Here is a 22,894-nt window from a genome sequence, read left to right as displayed (position 1 = left end):
ACAAGTCTGTGTGCACCTGGTGTGTCTGTGTGTATGCAGGGTGTGTGTGTGCAAGTCTGTGTGCACACAGTGTGTGTATGTATGTGTGCATGCGGTGTGTGTGCAAATCTGTGTGCACACGGGGTGTGTCTGTGTGCATGCAGTGAGTGTGTGTGTAGCTGTGTTTGTGTACACATGGTGGGTGTGTCGGTGTGTGAGGGTGAATGAGTGTGCAGGTGAGTCGTCACGTCTGTGGGTACGTGACTGAGCACAGGCTTCAGCTGCAGCAGGGAAAATGGAGGTTAGGTATCAGGCTGAGTACCAGAAGGAGTGGCTGAGGGAGGTGGCTGTGTCTCCTCCCATGGGGACAGCCAGGCTAGAACTGACCAGTCTACTTGGGAGGGACCTGTCCTGCTGTCACTGTATGTGTGTGTGAGTGGCTGTGTGTGTGACTGTGTGTGTATGTGTGTATATACCAGTGCCTGTGTGCATGTGAGTGACTGTGTGTGTGTGTGTGTGTGTGTGTTTGAGTGCAGGTAGGGGGGCTGCTATTACCTCTCCACTGGGGGAGGCAGAAGAACGTCCTCGCTTGTTTCAGGCGATGGGAAAACAAACCACGACAAAGCGCTGGCGTGTGCTGTCAGGGAGGGTGAAGATTTATTTATTTTTATGATAATTTCCCAGTGTTTGTGGCTGTCAGTTTCCTGGTTAGCATCTCCCCCTCCTGTGAGCCACTCCGCACAGATGACACCACAATTGTTCTCTGAAAAGAACACGAGACTTTCTTCTTATTTATTTCCTTTCCCAGTGTTTGTCTGTGCTTCAAAGTCTCCTCATCTCCCTGTTTGGTGACAAAAAACTCATGTCTGGAGATCAGGGTAAATCTGTTGCCTTTCAAAGCCCTGTGGGGAGGGGGGTGGCAGACAGGGATCTCCTGCATTATTTACCTCCCTCAGCCTCACCGCCTCTGGGGAGTCCCCAGCTGCCTCATCACCCCCCACCCATGCTGCCAGGCCTCACCAGGCCTCAGGACATTTTGGGTCAGAGGTCCCCTCCCTCCTTTCCCCCTGTCCGGTGGAAGGGAAGGCCAGGCAGCCGGGCCTCGGACCAGTTCTTTGGGGATCTTTGCTAACACGAGCAGAGTCCCAACCAGGCTCCGCAGGGCTGGAGGTTGATGGGCCCCAAATCCGACATCTGGCTCTTGGGGAAGCTCCTCGAGGGGCAGGGCCCTGGCACATACACGGCTGGGCTTGCACCCCAGCCCATGCACCAGCCCCTCTCTCATGTCCAGGTAGGGGTCACACTGCCCAGCAGACGTCATCCCCACCCCAAGCCGCTGTGAGCACAAGCCCCAGGGGCTCCAGAGGTAGGACCAAGCTGCCCCCTGCCCACAGCCCCAGCACAGGCTGTGGGTGGCTGTGTGGCTCCCCAGCCAGCCAGGCTGTGTTCTGGGCTGGAGCTGGGAGCAGCCCAGGAGGCTCCAACCAGCCCCACACTCTCGCTCTGTGGCTGGTGCCTCGTCCTACTGGAGCTGCCGCTGCCACGAGTGGCCTAGGAGAGGCCGTGGTCCCTGCCACAGGAGCTCAGTAGGACCTGGGTGGCATGTGGTTGGTACTAGCTCCTCGGCACGTGGTAGGCGCAGGCAGCAGGAGGCAAAGGCGCTGTGAGTGCCCTTGAGCTGCCTCCTCCGGATTGTCTGGGGACCTTGGTCCCCCCCCGCCCTGGCGCTGGCTGTGGCACTGAGCTGCAGCAGTTCAGAAGGGCTCTGCCCTCTGTTCTGTGCCACGTGGCAAGTGGCCCACTAATGGAGTCCAGCTGACGAGCACCTGCTTCTCCCACCATCTCCCAGGGCAGGTGCTTTTGACCTCCTGGCCCCCTGAGAGCTGACTTCTTGTTCTGGTTTGTTTGCGCCAGAGCAGATGGGTTTATTCCAGCTGGAGTCGGGAAGTGAAGCAGTGAATGACAGCCAGGCCAGCCCCGGAGCCACCAACCCAGCCTAGCTTATCCCCTCACAGCCTGCCTGGGGCAAGCGCCTGACTGCAGCCAACTCCTGGGCTTGGCTGAGCTAGGCTCCAAGGAGAGCTCCACTCCAGTTCCCCCACCCCGCACTGTCTGGTGCTGAGCCCCGAGCACAGAGACACCCCAGGCTGCATGAACAAAGCATGGCTGGTGAAGTCCGTCAGAGTGTGTCCGTGTGCCACTCTGGGGGTGCCACTCTGGCTGTGTGTCTCTGTCAGGGTGTGTCTGTGTGCCACTCCGGGTGTGTGTGTGTGTGCCACTCTGGCTGTGTGTCTCTGTCAGGGTGTGTCTGTGTGCCACTCCGGGTGTGTGTGTGCGCGCCACTCTGGCTGTGTGTCCCTGTCAGGGTGTGTCTGTGTGCCACTCCGTGTGTGTGTGTGTGTGCACGCCACTCTGGCTGTGTGTCCCTGTCAGGGTGTGTCTGTGTGCCACTCCGTGTGTGTGTGTGTGTGTGTGTGTGCCACTCTGGCTGTGTGTCTCTGTCAGGGTGTGTCTGTGTGCCACTCCGTGTGTGTGTGTGTGTGCGCGCCACTCTGGGTGTGTGTCTCTGTCAGGGTGTGTCTGTGTGCCACTCCGTGTGTGTGTGTGTGTGCGCGCGCCACTCTGGCTGTGTGTCCCTGTCAGGGTGTGTCTGTGTGCCACTCCGTGTGTGTGTGTGTGTGTGTGTGTGCGCCACTCTGGCTGTGTGTCCCTGTCAGGGTGTGTCTGTGTGCCACTCCGGGTGTGTGTGTGTGTGCGTGCGCCACTCTGGGTGTGTGTCTCTGTCAGGGTGTGTCTGTGTGCCACTCCGTGTGTGTGTGTGTGTGTGTGCCACTCTGGGTGTGTGTCTCTGTCAGGGTGTGTCTGTGTGCTGCTCCGGGTGTGTGTCTGTGTGCCACTCTGGGTGTGTCTTTGTGCCACTAAGGGGGGGGTGTCACTGTGTGTGTGTGTGTGTGTCGCTCTGGGTATGTGTGTGTCAGGGTGTGTCTGTGTGTATCATTCTGGGTATGTCTGTATCTCTGTTGGGGTGTGTCTGTGTCCCCCTGTCAGTTCAGTTCAATTCAATGAGACTTTATTGGCCTGCCCAGCTAGATACTTGCTTCCGCAGTGTCAAGTGATGGAGACATTGCACTGTGTTTGAGCGGTGCTGTGTGCTGTGCTTTGTGTGTTGTACGTGTGCACTGTGTGCTGTACATATTCTGTGTGCTGTGTGCGCGCTGTGTGCTGCATGCTTTGTGCTGTACGCGCGCTGTGTGCCATTGTGCTGTGCATGCTGTGTGCGCTCTGTGTGCTGCGTGCACTGTGTGTGCTCTGTGCTGTATGCGCGCTCTGTGCGCAGTGTGCTCTGTGCGTGCTGTGCACGCGGTGCGTGCTGTGCGTGCTGTGCACGCGGTGCGTGCTGTGCGTGCTGTACACGCGGTGCATGCTGTGCGTGCTCTGTGTGCTGTGCGTGCTGTACACGCGGTGTGTGCTGTGCGTGCTGTACATGCGGTGTGTGCTGTACACACGGTGCCTGCTGTGCATGCTGTACACGCGGTGTGTGCTGTGCGTGCTCTGTGTGCCGTGCGTGCTGTACACGCGGTGCGTGCTGTGCGTGCTGTACACGCGGTGCGTGCTGTGCACGCGGTGCGTGCTGTGCGTGCTGTACACGCGGTGCATGCTGTGCGTGCTGTACACGCGGTGCGTGCTGTGCGTGCTGTGCGTGCTCTGTGTGCCGTGCGTGCTGTACACGCGGTGTGTGCCGTGCGTGCTCTGTGTGCCGTGCGTGCTGTACACGCGGTGTGTGCTGTACACGCGGTGTGTGCTGTGCATGCGGTGTGTGCCGTTGTGCTGTGTGCGCTCTGTGCTGTATGTGTGCTCTGTGTGCCGTGCGTGCTGTACACGCGGTGCGTGCTGTGCGTGCTGTACACGCGGTGCGTGCTGTGCGTGCTGTACACGCGGTGCGTGCTGTGCGTGCTGTACATGCGGTGTGTGCTGTACACGCGGTGCCTGCTGTGCGTGCTGTACACGCGGTGTGTGCTGTGCGTGCTGTACACGCGGTGTGTGCTGTGCGTGCTCTGTGTGCCATGCGTGCTGTACACGCGGTGCGTGCTGTACACGCGGTGTGTGCTGTGCGTGCTGTACATGCGGTGTGTGCTGTACACGCGGTGCCTGCTGTGCATGCTGTACACGCGGTGTGTGCTGTGCGTGCTCTGCGTGCTGTGTGTGCTGTACACGCGGTGCGTGCTGTGCGTGCTGTGCACGCTCTGTGTGCTGTGCGTGCTGTACACGCGGTGCGTGCTGTGCGTGCTCTGTGTGCCGTGCGTGCTGTGCACGCGGTGTGTGCTGTACACGCGGTGTGTGCTGTGCGTGCTCTGTGTGCCGTGCGTGCTGTACACGCGGTGTGTGCTGTACACGCGGTGTGTGCCGTGCGTGCTCTGTGTGCCGTGCGTGCTGTACACGCAGTGTGTGCCGTGCGTGCTCTGTGTGCCGTGCGTGCTGTACACGCGGTGTGTGCCGTGCGTGCTCTGTGTGCCGTGCGTGCTGTACATGCGGTGTGTGCTGTACACGCGGTGTGTGCTGTGCGTGCTCTGTGTGCCGTGCGTGCTGTACACGCGGTGTGTGCCGTGCGTGCTCTGTGTGCCGTGCGTGCTGTACACGCGGTGTGTGCTGTACACGCGGTGTGTGCTGTGCATGCGGTGTGTGCCGTTGTGCTGTGTGCGCTCTGTGCTGTATGTGTGCTCTGTGTGCCGTGCGTGCTGTACACGTGGTGCGTGCTGTGCGTGCTGTACACGCGGTGCATGCTGTACACGCGGTGCGTGCTGTGCGTGCTGTACATGCGGTGTGTGCTGTACACGCGGTGCCTGCTGTGCGTGCTGTACACGCGGTGTGTGCTGTGCGTGCTCTGTGTGCCATGCGTGCTGTACACGCGGTGTGTGCTGTACACGCGGTGCCTGCTGTGCATGCTGTACACGCGGTGTGTGCTGTGCGTGCTCTGTGTGCCGTGCGTGCTGTACACGCGGTGCCTGCTGTGCATGCTGTGCACGCGGTGTGTGCTGTGCGTGCTCTGTGTGCCGTGCGTGCTGTACACGCGGTGCGTGCTGTGTGTGCTGTACACGCGGTGCGTGCTGTGCGTGCTGTGCACGCTCTGTGTGCTGTGCGTGCTGTACACGCGGTGCGTGCTGTGCGTGCTCTGTGTGCCGTGCGTGCTGTGCACGCGGTGTGTGCTGTACACGCGGTGTGTGCTGTGCGTGCTCTGTGTGCCGTGCGTGCTGTACACGCGGTGTGTGCCGTGCGTGCTCTGTGTGCCGTGCGTGCTGTGCACGCGGTGTGTGCTGTACACGCGGTGTGTGCTGTGCGTGCTCTGTGTGCCGTGCGTGCTGTACACGCGGTGTGTGCTGTACACGCGGTGTGTGCCGTTGTGCTGTGTGCGCTCTGTGCTGTATGTGTGCTCTGTGTGCCGTGCGTGCTGTACACGCGGTGTGTGCTGTACACGCGGTGTGTGCTGTGCATGCGGTGTGTGCCGTTGTGCTGTGTGCGCTCTGTGCTGTATGTGTGCTCTGTGTGCCGTGCGTGCTGTACACGCGGTGTGTGCTGTACACGCGGTGTGTGCTGTACACGCGGTGTGTGCCGTTGTGCTGTGTGCGCTCTGTGCTGTATGTGTGCTCTGTGTGCCGTGCGTGCTGTACACGCGGTGTGTGCCGTGCGTGCTCTGTGTGCCGTGCGTGCTGTGCACGCGGTGTGTGCTGTACACGCGGTGTGTGCTGTGCGTGCTCTGTGTGCCGTGCGTGCTGTACACGCGGTGTGTGCTGTACACGCGGTGTGTGCCGTTGTGCTGTGTGCGCTCTGTGCTGTATGTGTGCTCTGCGTGCTGTACACGCGGTGTGTGCTGTACACGCGGTGTGTGCTGTGCATGCGGTGTGTGCCGTTGTGCTGTGTGCGCTCTGTGCTGTATGTGTGCTCTGTGTGCCGTGCGTGCTGTACACGCGGTGTGTGCTGTGCATTCTGTGTGCTGTACATGCGCTGTGTGTGCTGGATGTGACGCAGCAGGGAGTGGGGCAGGTTTGACCTGGGAGTGTTGCCGGGGAGGTTGGCTGGGACTGTCTGCATTGGGGATGGGAGACTTCCCCTGAAGGAAGATACCTGAGGCTGTAACATGAGCCAGGAGCGGGGTTGGGAGGACACCTTTGCCTGGGAAACTGGACAAAGGCTAGAGGAGGAGCTGGGGGGACGGGGAGAGAGCCTGCGGGAGGGGTTTTTGTTGTCAGTTTGGAGCTGGGTGGTGGAATGCAGAGAACCCCAAGGCTGGGGTCTAAGCTTTCTGCCCCCCAGAAGGACTTGACTGAGGGGTCCTGGCTGTACCTACAAGCTCTGTTTGGGACTGTGTTCCTGTCGTCCAATAAACCTTCCATTTTACTTGATGGCTGAGAGTCACGGTGAATCCCAGGAAGAGGGGTGCAGGGCCCGGACTCCCCCACACTCTGTGACACTGAGCATTCTGTGTGCTGTACGTGCACCATGTGCTGGGGGCGCCATGCAGCGCTGGCTGGGTGCTGGAGTCTCCCTGTTGCGTGTGCACAGGGGGCGGTGTGATTGAAGCGCTCGCTGTGGGGAGCACCAGGCGGCCCTTCTATCTAATTGATCAGTCCATTATCTCCAGCAGTCAGACACATATTGGTTTTAGATGAACAGATAGGTTAACAAGCAGATTAGAAGCAAGTCTCTTCAAGAGCACGGGTGAAAGACACATGAGGGAACAAGAGGGAAGCGAGCTACATAGAGCGAGCTAGGCCAGACTGGGGAGCCAGGAGCAATAGAGCAAGTTCCGGGGATGGGGTGACTGCAGCAAGCAGGCATGCCAGGGGCAGGACTCACAATGGCAATAGTGGAGCGTCTTGGGGCGCAGCAGCGGCTCTGCACTGGGCCAGGGTGGGCTGGTTCTGGTGCTGACAGACAGCTGGTGGTGGGAGCTGCTAGTGCTGGTGTCTGCAGTGTGAGCCAGGCAGGGAGGTGCTGCTGCTCAGCTCAGGCCCAGGCAGACTCCATTCTGGAAGGTCCTACGCAGGGCCCAGCAATGCCCACGGCAGGTGCCTTTGGACTGTGGCTCTGAGTACGTGGGTGATCCCCAGCTGCCCTCTCCGAGCCATCCCCATGGCTGCCCCTGCATTTCACTCATTGACACTCACAATGAAATCCCCAGCTGTGAGTCCCCTCTTGGCTCTGCTGCCTGTCTGCACATGGCTGCCCCAGGGCTGGGCACACTCCTGCTGGCATGGCAGGCTGGGCAGTGTGTTCTGAGGGGGTGTAGACAGGCTGGCTCATAGGAGACCTCCTGTCCCCTCCACTCCAAAGCTGCTTGCTGCGCAGAGCTGGGCAAGGTGGGGAGTTGGCCGCACTCACTTTTGCTGCAGGCGAGATAAACCCCAACAGCAGAGGACAAATTCTCTTCCCCAGGAATAGAAATGCCAAGGGAGGGAAGGTGCCACAGCCTCCCTCACTGCTGAAGTCCCGCGTGGCCCTGACATGGTGCCGGGACAGGCACTGCCTGGCTCAATGGGAGCCTGCACTGTGGGAGTTGGGAGCCTGGCCAGCCCTCCCCAGCCAGCATGGCCCATTAATTCATCTGGTTTCCTGCATGAACACCCCTTCCAAGAGCCTTCTCCAACAATGCAAGGACCAGGAAAGAGATGGGGAGGGGAGGGCATTGTCAGGCTGCCTTACTGCAATGGCATGATGTTGATGTCCACTTGTTCCCCTGCAGAGCCCCCTATAATAAGAACAGCCCATATGCGCCATGCAATACCACCAGCAAACGCTGCCAAGTCCTGCTGGAGTTTGCTGAGCATGCAGTTCCAGCTCCTGGCTTTCTCCTTTCTCCAGAGGAGCGGAGAGCGGTTGCTGTGCGGGGAAAGGGCTGGGATGGCTGAGAGGGAGCAGGCACCTTTGTAGATCCATGTGGCAGGCCGGGCCAGGCGAGGCAGCACTCAGCAGAAACAAATCCTCGCTTCTGAGCCATCTGCGGCGCTGCTTAGGACCCCAGAACCATTTCTCTCCAGTGGGTTTCCAGGGCTCCCTTTCTCCAGGTCAGTGGCTCACAGCGGGTGCCCTAGTGTCAGCGTGCCCCGCTGTGCAGAGCACCCTCCTGCCCACTGCCAGGGCCCAGATCCTTAGAGGAATTTAAGCACCTAACTCCCATAGAAACCAATGGGAGTTAGGCATGTAACTGCCTTAAGGATCTGGACCATTGTGCCTGGCTGGCCAGGAGTGCTGCTGTGTGTTTGGACCCCTGCAGACTGTCTGGGCAGGGTGTGCAATGTCCCTCCTGCCCAGGCCTGTCTAGTCCCCAGGGATGGCTGCAGGCTGGCGTGCTCAGCTCTCGCAGTGCAGGCTCCACAGGCCAGAGGGGCAGCTCTTGCTTGGAGTGTTCAGCGCTGTTTGGCTGCCAGGACCTGTGGCCCGTTCCCTGGCACCCAGAGCCACGCAAAGCCAGGGGAGCAAGAGGGTGGGCAAGATACCACAGAGCAGAGCACACGGCATCGCTTCAGGGCACCATGCACCTGGCACTGCTGGGAAAGAGCCACCGACGTGCCGCCCTCCACCCCCAGCGCGCTGGTCCTTCCTGCCACCTGTTCCATGGAGCCGCTCCCTGCGCGGCCCAGCTGGATGACTCACGATTCCGTCCAGAGCTCCCTCGCCAGCCGGAGACAAGTTGCTGCTGAGTGACAGACCATCAGGCTGACTGATGGGCCGCCGGGGGCCGTTGGGGAACCCACTTAGAATTGATTTTAATCAGCTGGAAAAGGCAGCGCCAGCAGAAAGCTGGGCCGCTGGCCCTGCTCCTCCGCGCTGCCTGTGGAAGATGTCAGGGAACGCGCTGGGTGCTTGCTGACTGTTCCCTCCAGAAAAACTTTAATGAGCCCACTGTCCAGCTGCCCTGATGATAATGAACGTGGATGGGAGCCGCAGCCCCCCGCTCGCTGAGCACACTAATGGGAGCCCTAATGACAATGCCCTGCCCTCCCCTCCCCATCTCAGAGAGCGTCTGCCAGCCCCATGCCACACACAGCCCTGCTGTCCCCCACCCGCGGCCTCCACAGCCTGCCACTGAGCTTCACTCACTCCCCTGCCCTCCTCAATCACTGGCTGCCCCTTGCCCCCCACCTTATCCTTTGTACAGCCAAGCTCTTTGGAGAATGGGACCAGCCCCACCACGCTGGGCTCTACAGGGCTGCTCTGGGCTCGGCCCTATGACAGCCCCTATGGGCTTCCCCATGGAGGATCTCTCTCACACACACACAATCATTGCACACTCAGCACACATGCTGAATGCACACACAATACAAAAACTCAGAACACACATACCACTAATGCTTGTGCACACATGTATTTGCACACTCCCCCTTCACACACAGGAAGCCGTGCTCAGACCTTCACACACGCCTGAGCAAACAAACACAACCAGCCCCACCCCACCACCAGGCCTGGCCATGCCATCACTTTCCGGGTGTTTGGAGGCAGCCCTTACATCTCCCCACAGACACTTGCCCCGTTTGGGGTTTGTGGCTGTATCCTCCAAAGCCCTCAGTGCCCAACGTGCTCCAATGTGCAGGGCCATATTGTCCCGCAGGCTCCCCGAGCAGCGGCAAGGAAGTCCCAGAGGTCTGCATGGGGCATTAGGCGAAGGGAGAGCCCCTCTTCCCCTCTCTGCTGACCCCCCAGGGTGGCTGAGGCAGGAGTGCACCACGACCAAGAGGGCTGGACCGGGGCAATGGAGTCCTCCCCTCCCTCACAGTGCAGGGAGGATCCCCCAGGGGCAGCTGGTCAGGGAGGGGGTGGGGGTTCCCTTCTGCCCCTCACACTCTCTGACAGCTCCATGGGGTTTTTCCCTGAGATACCCCCTGCCCCTCCCTTGGGCTGCAACCTATGTGTGAGCAATGCCCAGGCCAGCGCCCGCCCAAAGTAGACAGCCCCAGTCGTGCTGGGGCATCGATCCTTGCCCTGTCTGGAGGACCAGCTCTGCATGCTGGGACAGCCGTGGCAATCCCTGGTCTGGCCTGGGGAGCTCTCACTGGATGCCGTGTATGGAATGCTATGGAAACGGGGTCACAGCCTGCTGGGGACTTGGGGGGGAGGGGGGGCAATTCGCCAAATTCACTCAGGTGTAACACTTCCTGAGTCACCACTGCTGGCTGGCGGCACTCTTGGACAAGCAGCCTGAGTTTAAACTGCCTCAAGGCCTGAGTTCTGGTCCAGCAAACGCCCAGGATGCTCTGCCCAAGGGGGCCCAATCCTTCCTGGGGAAGGCCGTGGCCTCTTTATAGGGGTGCTGGTTCTGAACCAGAGCTGTTATGACCTTGTGCGAACAATAGAACTGCCGGCTGCGGTTTGAAGGCTGTTCACCATCCAGAGCCCTTGCTGGGGTTGGGGTGATCTCGGGTGAGCTAGCACAGGTCTGTCTGCCCGTGCTGGAAATCATACCTGTAGCTCCAGCAGCATAGGCGCCGACTTCATGGGTGTTCTGGGCCTGGAGCACCCACAGGGAAAAATTGGTGGGTGCTCTTCACCCACAGGCAGCTCCCTGACCCACCCCTCAGCTCACCACTGCCTCCACTCTGCCTCCTCCCCTGAGTGGGCCGCTGTGTCCTGCTTCTCCCCCCTCCCTCCCAGCGCTTGCACCTCGAAACAGCTGTTTCGCACTGCAAGCGCTGCGGGGGAGGAGGGGGAACACAGCATGCTCGGGGAAGAGGCGGGGCTGGGGCAGGGATTTGGGGAGGGGTCCAATGGGGCAGGGAGGGGGCAAAGTCGGTGCAGGACCGGGGGGGGCATTAGCACCCACCAGCATCAACAAAAGTTGGCGCCTGTGTCCAGCAGGGACATATGCTGAGTGAGAGCCCCCCGCCAACCCTTCCAGCCTCGGCCATCTCCTCATGGTGCAGTGACCAAAGCTAGGCCTGCTGCCCTGTTTGAAGCAGGCCTGGCTGTTGGAGCAGTGTTACACGCTGGGTGGATACCCACGGTGCCAGGGCCACCCAGTAACCAGAGCTGGAGCTGGAAGCAGGTTCCCCAGGGTCTCTCCTTCCCAGCACTGCTCAAATCCAGCCCAAGCCTTTGCCCCAGCCTGCCCCTGGTTGCGGTGCCTTTGCCCTCAGCTTTCTTGGATTTCACAGGGAACAGGGCCAAACTCCCAGTCAGGACACATAGTCAGTGAGACTGCGCCATGGGGATGCCCCCGGCTCTCATTCCTGCACCTGGCATGCTAGCTGACCATCTACTTTCTTCGCGCAGCCTGGCACCCACGGGAATACAGCCCAGGGGCAGGGCTAGTCAGGCAGCACTGCCCGCTCCAGGGCTCCTCACTGTGCAAGGGAGCTGTCGTCAGCACAGGACACTGTGCTGTGCAGAGGGTGATCAGTGCCCATGGCCACATTGCACTTCCCCCTAGAACCCGATGTGACAAAGTGGGGGGATTTCTTGTTTTTTTCTTGTTTTTTTTCAATAGTTTACATGCAGAGGGGGTGGGACTCAGTTTTCCTGGGTGTTACTGGTTTAACAAGGTGATGGGAGAAGAAGTTTGTTGTTACAGAGGACCAGCGACAGAACTTGGGACCCCAGCCAATGGCCTGGAGAATGGATACCCCAGCAACTGGTGACCTAGTGACCGGGAGGCCCAGCTCAGGAGTCACAGCCAGTTCTGGCCAGTGGGAGGACAATGGGCTGTGAAGAGAAGACCCTGGTGACCTGACCAGCCGGTTCCAGCCAAAGGGGTGCAAAGGACAGCTGAGAGGAGAGGAGGCCCAGGTGACCCTGTTTATCTGGGTAGAAGAAAATGGACAGAGGTGAGGCTTGCGGGAGATGATTATCAGAAGCCCAGCTGGAAAGTGCACAGTCTCTGGACTGCGGGGAGAGAGCAGGCAGAACCAACCTGGATGCAGGAGAGATTTAGCTGTACGATGCTGAGGGAGGCCAGGCCTGAGGGCCCTGAGAGTTTCCTATGCTGTGTCCAGACGCTCAATAAACCCTACTGTTTTACGCTGGCTGAGAGTTGCTCCAGTCTAGAGAACAGGGTTGCATTATTTCTTCTGGGAGCGGAGGCCCCGGGGGTCCAGAACAAGTGGACTCCCTGAGGGGGCCCACGGCGAGAGACAGGCGTGCTAAGGCTCAGAGAGGTGCGGTTCCAGGAGACAGAGGGGCTTAACCCCTGAGAGAGAGTGGACCCCCAAGAAGGGCTGTCACACTGAAGGGGGTTCCCCCCAGGGATCGTATGCGCCAAGAATGGGCACGACCTGGGAATCCGTGACACCCTGGAAGATGCCATCTGCTCCTCACCACTTCCTGCACTGATCCCTGTAGCTGCCCCATCTCTGTCTCCATGGTGGGGGCTCCTTGGCCACCCTCCGGCTCCCCGTCACCTTCTAATACAAACAGTCACGGCTGACCTGGACTTGGCCATTCCCTTGGCCATTCCCCAGTACAGGCCAGCATGCAGACCGGCTTGCTGTGGCCGCGGCATCTCTGCCAGCTCGTTCCTGGCAGCTCCCCCCCCCTTCTCTGGCAGCGTTTCTCTCCCAGACTCAAGCAGAGCAGGCCACCTCCCGCTCACACAGACTCACGGCCTTCTCCTGTGTCTCTGACGCCCCAGGGCTGATCCCAGGGTTAGTGTTTCCTGGGGTCTGCAGCTCCTCATTTGCTTTGCAGTTGTTACCCTGCCCTTTAAAGCTGCCCTCCGTCTCTCAGGACCCCAAAGTGTGCTGGTCATGTCGACTCAGGGCAGCTCCTGGCTCAGCTCCAGCCCAGCTAGCAAAAGCCACCTGCTCCCCAAAGGCGCCAGAGCCAGACGCGTCCACACTCTGCCCTGAGGGGTTCCATGGCACTTCCCGGGGGAGCTGGAGGCCTGGCAGGCCCTGAGGCAAGCTTGGGGTGTTGGTAACAGGGTGAATGGCAGCGGATCAATGTGCCTGCTGGCTAAGGCTGCTCTGCCCCCAGGGCATGCTGAGCTTGCTGTGGGCGTGCAGTGCTGCTGGCTCCTTAGCTCGAAGACCCAGCCCTCTGAAGGGTACCAGCAGAGTTGGCAGGGGCTGGGAGACCCCCAGACATTCCCGAGCCATCACACTGTGCAGTGAATCTAGCTCCATAAAAGCAGCTTGTCTGTTGGTAATGTGGCCCCTCAACATGCCAGGCCCAGAGGCTACTGCCCCAGCTGGGAGAGTGCTCAGGAGAACAGGGGGTGTGGCGAGATAAAGGGAAGCAGGTCTCGGCAATGTGCACCCGAGTGCAGAGACAGGCGCTGTGTAGCAGCCCCCGTCCTGGGAGGGGCCTGTTCCCAGCCGGGCTGTTGCAGGAACAGCAGGGGATGATCTCAGAAGAGCTCCTGATGCATGGCTTCCTCACAGGCGACTCCTGCTGCTCGTGGGCATCTGCCCGACAGCTGTGCTGACGACTTGCTTATCCCACAGGGGATGGGCTCCGTGCCCGGCCTGCGGGGCGTGACCGAGGGTCTGGCTTCGGCTGTGATGCCTTGATAGTGAGTTCAGTAGCTTTCCATAGAGACCTTCCAGGAGACGCCAGAATCCCCTTTCCATGAACATCCAGCCAGGACCTTGCTCGCTGCGAGATTCGGGGAGGTGGGAGCGGATGCAGGGAATTCCCTCGCTGGGAGCTTGGGGAAGCAGGGGCAGGAAACTCGCTCGCTGGGAGATTCGGGGGCCCTGGGAGTGGGGGAAGGGAACTGGTTCACTGGGAGATGGGGGGGCGGAAGCGGGGGTAGGGAACCCACTCACTGGGAGACTGCGGGGGTGGGAGCGGGGGCAGCTAACTCGCTCCCTCAGAGATTCTGGGCACGGGGGAAGGGGCAGGGAACTTGATCCCTGGAAGATTTGGGGGGTGGGAGTGTGGGCAGGGAACTTGATCACTGGGAGATTTGGGGGGCCGGAGCAGGGGAAGGGAACTTGCTTGCTGGAGAGTCATGGGCCTGGAGTGGGGGCAGGGATCTCGCTAACTGGGAGATTCAGGGGGGTGGGAGCGGGGGCAGGGAACTCACTCGCTGGGAGATTTGGGGGAGTGGAGCTAGGGAACTCGCTCACTGAGAGATTGGGGGGGCGTGAGTGAGACCAGGGAATTCGCTCACGGAGACACTGCGGGGCGGGCGTGGCAGGAGGGAACTCGGCTTGCTGGGAGATTTGAGGGGGCGGGAGCAGGAGCAGGGAACTCGCTCACCTTGAGATTCGGGGTGGGAGTGGGGGCAGGGATCTCGCTCGCTGGGAGATTCAGGGGTTTGGGAGCGGTGGCAGGGAAATCGCTAACTGGGAGTTTCAGGAGGGTGGGAGTGGGGGCAGGGAACTCAATCACTGGCAGATTCAGGGGGTGGAAGCAGGGCCAGGGAACTCCCTTGCTATGAGATTCAGGAAGCGGGGGCAGAGAACTCGCTCTGTTGGAGATTGGGGAGGTGGGAGCAGGGGCAGGGGCAGGGAACTCTCTCGCTATGAGATTCGCGGGAGCGGGAGTGGGGTCAGGGAACTCCCTCGCTGGGAGATTTGGGGGAGTGGGGCCTGGGAACGCGCTCACTGAAAGACTGGGGGGGCATGAGTGAGACCAGGGAATTCGCTCAGTGGGAGATTGGGGGGGCGGGAGTGGGGGCAGGGAACTCACTCGCTGGGAGATTCCGGGGGGGTGGAAGTGGGAGCAATGAATTCACTCGCTGGGAGGTGGAGGGTGGGAGTGGGGGCAGAAAATTGGCTTACTGGGAGAGTCGCGTGGGTGCAAGCGATGGCAGGCAACTCACTCGCTGGGAGATTTGGGGGGCAGGAGTAGGGGTAGGGAATTCACTCACTGGGAGATGGGGAGCAGGGGCAGGGAACTTGATCACTGGGAGATTTGGGGGGGCAAGGTCAAGGAATCTGCTCGGTAGGAGATTTGGGGGTGGGAGCGGGGGCAGGGAACTCGATCACTGGAGAGTTGGGCAGGAGTGGGGGCAAGGAACTCCCTCACTGGGAGATTTGGGGGAATGGGAGCGGCGCCATTGATTTTGCTCGCTGAGGGATTGGGGGCATGAGAGTGCGGGCAGGGTATTCTCTCACTGGGAGACTGGAGGTAGGGAATGGGACCAGGAAATTGGCTTGTTGGGAGACTGCGGGGAGTGGGAGCGGGAACAGGGAATTCGCTCAAAAGATGATTGTGGGGCCAGGAGTGGGGGCAGGGAACTCGTTTGCTGGGAGATTCGTGAGGGTGCAAGCGATGGCAGGGAATTCGCTCTCTGTGAGATTGGGGTAAGGGAGTGGGGAAAGGGAACTCGCTAGCTCAGATATTGTGGGGGCGGCTGCGGGGCCAGGGAATTTGCTCGCTGTGAGATTCGTGGAGCAGGGGCAGAGAACTCTCTCGCTATGAGTTTGGTGGGGGCAGGAGCGGGGGCAGGGAACTCCCATGCTGGAAGATTTCAGGGAGCGGGGCCTGGGAACTTGCTCACTGAGAGAATGGGGGACATGACTGAGGCCAGGGAATTTGCTCACTGGGAGATTGCAGGGTGGGAGTTGGGGGAGGGAACTCGCTCACTAGGAGATTCAGGGTGGATGGGAGCGGGCTCAGAGAACTTGATCATTGGGAGATTTGGGGGTGGGGGGACAGGGAACATGCTCACTGGGAGATTTGGGGGGCCAGGGCAGGGAATTTGCTCAATAGGTGATTCAGGGGGGTGGGAGCGGGGGCAGGGAACTCGATCACTGAGCGATTTGGGGGGCAGGATCAAGGGAAGGGAATTCATTTGCTGGGAGATTTGTGGGGATGGGAGTGGGGACAGGGAACTCCTTCGCTGGGAGATTGGGGGGTGGGAGTGGGGGCATGGAACTCCCTTGCTGGGAGATTTGGGGGAACGGGAGCAGGGCCATTGATCTCGCTCACTGAGAGACTGTGGGGGTGGGAGTGGGGGCGGAGTATTCTCTCGCTGGGAGATTCGGGGGATAGGAGCAAGGGCAGGGAATGTGCTCGATAGATGATTGTAGGAGGTGGGAATGGGGGCTGGGAACTCGTTCACTGGGAGATTCGGGGTGTGTGGCAGCAGGGGCAGGAAACTTGATCATTGGGAGGTTCGGGGGCGGGGGACAGGGAACTCACTTACTGGGAGATTCAGGGAGCAGGAGCAGAGAACTCGCTATCTTGGAGATTGGGGAGGTGGGAGCAGGGGCAGGGAACTCTCTTGCTATGAGTTTGGCGGGGGGCGGGAGTGTGGGCAGGGAACTCCCTCGCTGGGAGATTTGGGGGAGTGGGGCCAGGGAACTCGCTCACTGAGAGATTGTGGGGGCATGAGTGAGGCCAGGGAATTTGCTCACTGGGAGATTGGGGTGGCGGGATCAGGGAATTCGCTCACTGGGAGATTGTGGGGCAGGAGTGCCAGGAGGGAACTCACTCACTGGGAGAATCGGAGGTTGAGAGCAGCTGCAGGGGACTTGTTCACTGGAAGAATCGGGGGGCCAGGGTAGGGAATTTGCTCAATAGGTAATTCTGGGGGGTGGGAGCGGGGGCAGGGAACTCAATCACTGGGAGATTTGTGGGGGCGGGAGCAGGGGAAGGGAACTCATTTCCTGGGAGATTCGTGGGGGTGGGAGTGGACCCAGGGAACTCCCTCGCTGGGAGATTGGGGGAGCAGGAGTGGGTCCAGGGAACTTGCTCACTGGGAGATTCTGGGATGTGGGAGTGGGGCCAGGGAAGTCACTCACTGAGAGACTGCGGTGGGGGGGGGGGAGAGGAATGGGGGCAGGGAAGTCACTCGCTGGGAGTTTCAGGGGGCTGAAGCAGGGGTAGGGAACTCGTTCACTGGGAGATTCGCGGGGGCAGGGAACACATTCACTGGGAGATTCAGGGAGGTGGGAGTGGGGGCAAAGCTTCTCATCTCAAGGAGGTGTCCTGGGCGCCCATTGGCTCAGGTGGCCCAGCCTTACAGTTCGGTTTTGGACAGGGTCCAGGCTATCCATAGGGCTACTGGGCACTGCGCTTCTCAAGACATTGCCTCACCCTGCTCTCTATGTGCCCAGCTGCTCTGCCAGCACACGGCGCCAGCACCAAGCCCCCCATAAGAGCCATCTGGAGCAGCTGCCCAAGGAGCGCTTATACCGCAGGCAGGTGCAGCCCTTTTGGCTGGACAGGCCCCTCTGCAGGTGCTCTCCTGGGAGGCTGCATCCTCGCAATTGGCCCAGGGCTTGTTGCACAGCAATGTGGCTCGGGGAGCTGCCCCTTGTCCTGGCTCAAGGCCAGGGTGCTGGCCCCGCAGCTGGCAGGAGGCAGGAGCTCATGGCAGAGGCAGTGACACAGAGGCGGGGCAGCGAGGCGCAGGGCCCGCCGTGCTGTGCAGACCGTGGCGTTTGAAGGTGCGGGCTCCTGACATGTTCTTTGGCTGTTGCCTTCAATATCCGTTACTCTGAGACCTGAGCAAGGCAGCTCATCTTTTCCTGCCTATCAGTGTCAGCAGCCAATCCTGCCCTGTCAGCGTAGGCTATGACAGTCTATTAATGACTGTGCTCTGAGCGCGCTGGCTCCACCGGTAGGAGAGGGATAATTGTGTGACTTCCTTTACCTCCCCAGCCTCCTGTCACTTATTCTTTGGATCTCTGTCAACCAGGTAGCATCCTTCACCTCTCCCGCGCCCCAGCCGTAGCACTGTGTGGCTCCTCTGCCCTCACACACACACTCACACCCCAGCACAGAAACAGCACTCCGCCAAGAGACAGCAAGAATGTGCACCCACTGTACCGCATACATACACCCCCAGCACATGCATGTACACCCCCATGTACTTCACAGATATGAACAGTACATGCACACACCCTGTACTGCACAAATACACACAGTACACACACACACACACACCCTGAGTACTACATAAATATACACCCACTCCCACACAGAACACCTCCATATAGACAGAAAGCATGCACCCTGTAGTACCGCACAAATACACACACACACACACAGAGAATACCTACATATAGTCAGCAAGCATGTGCACCTTTTGTGTACCACCCAAATACACACAGCACATACGTGCACACCCCCTGAGTACCACACAAATACACACAGCAAATACATGCGCACCCCCATGTACTGCACAAATACACACAGTACACGCAGGCATACCCCCTGAGTACCGGACAAATACACACAGTATACGCACACACCCACACCCTGAGTACCACACAAATACACACCCACATAGAACATCTACATATAGACAGCAAGCATGTGCACCCCATGCAAAGCACACAAATACACAGAGCACACATCCATGCATGTGTGGTTACATGTTGATAGATGTTTGGCTGTGTGTGTGTGTGTTCCCCCTGTGTGCCTCCCCAGCCCTGCGCAGACAGCTACTGTGCTGGAAGACCTTGAGCAAACCGCCCAATGACCACAAGATCCATTAAGGGAGGAAGGCACCGAGCCAGGTTTACTGTCAAGGAAGTACAGTATTAGTATCCCGCAGACTCTACCAGACCACTAATACATGTATGCCCATAACAATGGACCAGCTCAGTGAACAGCAGGACTTTCCGTTTCTCCCTAGGTCAGACAAAGATACTCCCTCTGAGATACATCTTTATACCCCACTACAAACAAGTTAGTACTGCCCTTCTGACATAGTTAGTTACTGCCCCCGATGTGGCTAGTTATCACCCATCGCCTTGTATGTGTTGGTTCAATCAAAACATCTCTATTCATGACATTGTCATCCTGACCTTATCTTTTAGGAGGGGTCAGTGTGTTCCTGTTCAACTTGAGGAATGTTTTTGTACCATCCTTGATATCGAGATGTGTTTGCGTGAGCACTCTGTGACTAGCACTTCTTAGGAATGTATATTTCTGCACTATGAGCCCTGTTCTTGCCAGATTCTGTGAGCAGGTCCTGCCTCATACCAGGCCTCTGATACAAGGGCTCATAAGCCCTTTGTCTCAGGCTCTCTTCCTACTACATCATGCACACATGCAGACAGCAAGCACGCACACCCGCATACTGTGCACACAGCACATGAATGTATACAGTATACACACACACATGCATATACAGAACACCTACATATAGACAGCAAGCATACACGCATGCATTTCCACATGTATACTATACACTCACATGCCATGCATGTAAACAAGACCTGCATGTATACAGTACACACCCATCCACCCCCCTCACTGCCCACATCCATCACTATTGTGCCTGTCTTACCCTCACCCCTTCCCTTTCCCTCATGTCAGGACCGGGTCCCGCTCAACCTGTCCACTCCCCTCCTCGGTGGCCACTCCTCATTGCAGTTGTGGCATACATAGTGGTTTTGCACGATGTTTCTGACCAGGAGGTGTGAGTCAGTGTACCCCCCAGCTCTGTAGTCCCACCCACTGGGTGCAGAGAGGTGGAATTGCAGGGTTGTCCCTGCAGCCTGGCTGGCTTGGTTTAAATGCGCCTTCACAAGCTGAACGCAATCACCACGCTAGAGTGGAGGGGTCTTCACTGGCAGTGGCAGAGTCAGAACTGGACCTTGGCTGTTAATGCCTGGAAGGCCCCAGCAGGCCAGAACTGTGAATCCAGCAGGCAGCGAAGACCTGCGGTGTGAGGTGTGCTGTCTTTAGGATGCGACACTCAGTGCAGAGGAGATTGCTGCGAGAGGGCCAGAGAGCCCTGGGAATCCCAGGACAGCCCGCCATGCACGGGAAGCTGCTTCTGCCAATACAGATACTAGAATTGTCAATTCTGGTTGAACGTATTCTTGAAGGTTTCATCTCATGACAAAAAACTGGAGACTCCAGGACAGTGCTAGAGGGTTGGCAACCCTACCGGACTCTGACATGGGCTCAGCTTTTCCATGCTAACCCAGGCTCTCCAGCACAGTATTCACAGGACTATGAAATGCTCCCTGGGACAGGCTGGGCGGCATCTCTGCATGCCCCTGGGGGCATTGCTTCTTGGAAGGGGCCATGTCTCTAAACAGTCCAGAACTTGCCTGGGCTGGTGCGGAGAGACAGGAGCCAAAGGCCCAGACTTGGGGCCGGAGCTCAGCTGGGTAAAGCTAATTCACAGGGGTAGAGCACACACTCTGGGGCTCCATGACATCAACATATTCCCATGACCTCCCCTGGCCACTCTCCCACATTCCAGCCCTGTGTGACCCCGCATTCCTCCCGCACCCCAGCCCTGTGTGACCCCATGCCCTCCCCTCGCCCCAGCCCCCAACTGACCCCACACACACCCCTCCCACGCCCCAGCCCTGCGTGACCCCACAGCCTCCCCTCACCCCAGCCCTGCATGAGCCCACACCCCTCCCTTGCCCCAGGCCTGCATGACTCTCCCCAACCCTTGCCCCATCCCTTCTCCCACCTTCCCCCCCACCCCCCCATGCTCCCATGGGCTCTGCGCTGCTCTGTCTCCCTGGGGTTGCTCTGGAGCGCCTTGGACAAGCAGGGTTTAATTTGGAGGAGCTCATTAGGGAGGGAGCTGGCCCAGGCCTGCAGACTGAGGGATTTGTGGCAATGCAGCCCCAGCTTTCCCTGGCTCGTGGCAGCTTGCTCAAGGTGGGCCTCAGCAAGGTGTCCCCAGCAGCACCCGGCCAGTGAGAGCCAACATGAGAAGAGACAGAAACAAGCAGCCGTGGGGGACAGGTTGGCAGCAGGCAGCACTGCCTACCAGGGAGCGGGCAGCGCCCAGATGAGAGGTACAGAACAGGAAAGGTTTGTCTCATCTGCTGGGGACCTCAGGGCAGCTGCATTCCCTCATTATCCTGGGCCAGACTCTCTTCAGCTGTCTGCCCGCGGGCCCTTTGCCCCAGCCTGTCCTCCGACTGTGCCTGTCGCTTGCCTCCTCATAATTAAAGATCCAGTGACCTTTGCTGGCTGCCTAAGCTGCTGGAACAAATGGCTGATAAATACCAGCTTGGGGCCAGCTCGGCAGCCCTGTGAATCCCTTTAACGAGATGTTTAGGATGGAGGCAGTGGGGCAGCAGCCAGCCAGGAGCGGAGGGCTGTGGGGGAAGGGGCTGGCTGGCCTGCGTACCCCCCCCCCCAGTTGTGAGCTCTCCCCGCATTCCCTGTGTAAGGCTGTGTGTTATGGTCCTGCTGCAATGAGGTGCCTCATACAACTTAGCAATGCAGGAGTTAATTGCACCACTGCCCAGCCAGCTTAGTGCCCCCCACAGTGTGCCCAGCGAGCCTAGTCCCCTCGGGTGCTCCAGCCCCACAGCAGCCCCACTGAGTCCCTTTCACCTCCCCCACTAGCTCGCCCCTGGCCCTGTATGTGGGCCCTGTGTCTCCCACCTTGCACTGCCATGCCCCCTGGGTCTGGCCCATTCCCTGATCACTCCTTGCTCTCCAGGCCTAACGGCTGGCTCAGTCTTGCTGCACTCAGGGGCCAATCACTCCAATGGATGTGCACCTACTTACACCAGGCCTGGGCTTGGCCTCCTTGTTGCCCCAGCCCCACCCACTGCTGCTGTCCCAGGGGCTGGAGTGGGGGGGTGTCTGTGCTACAAGCTGAGGCGTGCTTGCGCTGGGTGGCTAATCCCTTGTGTGGCTAGCCCACACTGAAATCTGGGCAGCTCACTCGGCTGCTAGACGTCACACCTCTGACCAGAGACACCAGCCATTGCCGTGGTGCCAGGTGGAGATGACACCAGTGCCAGGCAGTCACTGCTGGCTGGTGGAGTCCCATGCCAGGAGGGCTTGCAAACAAGCATTTCCAGGACTGGGGCACCAGGGAATGCTGATAGGAGGGATGTTTTGACATGGAATCCCCAGGTCAGATCCCGTCAGCGCTGCTGCTGGCTGTGTGAGACAGAGGGATGGGCTGTTCTCCCATTGAGGCAGCCCCACAGGTGGGGTCTGAGCAGCTCTGGCTCACATGCCCTCTCCATCCTCCTTCACATTCTGGGCAGGGCACAGGGGTGGAGTTCCATCCCTGCACTAAGTGCAGCAGGAGAGGAGGCAGGGAACAGCGATGGGCACAGAGTCCACAGAGAGCAGGCAGGGTCCAGAGCAGGGGTGCTAGGCCCCGGACTGGGGTGGAGGGGCAATCTGTGATCTATTTGTGTAAGCAGGGTCTGAATGAGCTCTCCCCTAGTTGGGGAGGGGGAGAGACTTCAGGAGCAAACTGTATTTACATGAACATACCTACCCTGCCTAGGTATCCAGCAGACAGGAGCTGTGTAACTCCAAGTGATCAACTTTGGCTGGTGTTGGGTTCACTTTAGTACAGAATGCAGGGGTAGTGAAATGTTGTTATCAATGTTGTTGTCTTTATTGTGTGACTAAAGGGGAGCAGAACTGTGCTGAGCCTGTCCCAAATGAGGGGTCACCTGAGCTGAAAGGTTTCAGAGTAACAGCCATGTTAGTCTGTATTCGCAAAAAGAAAAGGAGTACTTGTGGCACCTTATAGACTAACCAATTTATTAGAGCATAAGCTTTTGTGAGCTACAGCTCACTTCATCGGATGCATACTGTTGAAAGTGTAGAAGATCTTTTTATACACACAAAGCATGAAACAATACCTCCCCCCACCCCACTCTCCTGCTGGTAATAGCTTATCTAAAGTGACCACTCTCCTTACAATGTGTATGATAATCAAGGTGGGCCATTTCCAGGACAAATCCAGGGTTTAATAAGAACGTGGGGGGGGGGTGTAGGAAAAAACAAGGGGAAATAGGTTACCTTGCATAATGACTTAGCCACTCCCAGTCTCTATTCAAGCCTAAGTTAATTGTATCCAATTTGCAAATGAATTCCAATTCAGCAGTCTCTCGCTGGAGTCTGGATTTGAAGTTTTTTTGTTGTAACATCGCAACTTTCATGTCTGTAATTGCGTGACCAGAGAGAGTGAAGTGTTCTCCAACTGGTTTATGAATGTTATAATTCTTGACATCTGATTTATGTCCATTTATTCTTTTACATAGAGACTGTCCAGTTTGACCAATGTACA

This window comes from Lepidochelys olivacea (assembly GCF_965140295.1).
Source record: "Lepidochelys olivacea isolate rLepOli2 genome assembly, chromosome: 8".
NCBI lineage: Eukaryota > Metazoa > Chordata > Testudines > Cheloniidae > Lepidochelys > Lepidochelys olivacea.
The sequence above is the reverse complement of the archived record's forward strand: the minus strand, read 5'-3'. Positions refer to the sequence as shown.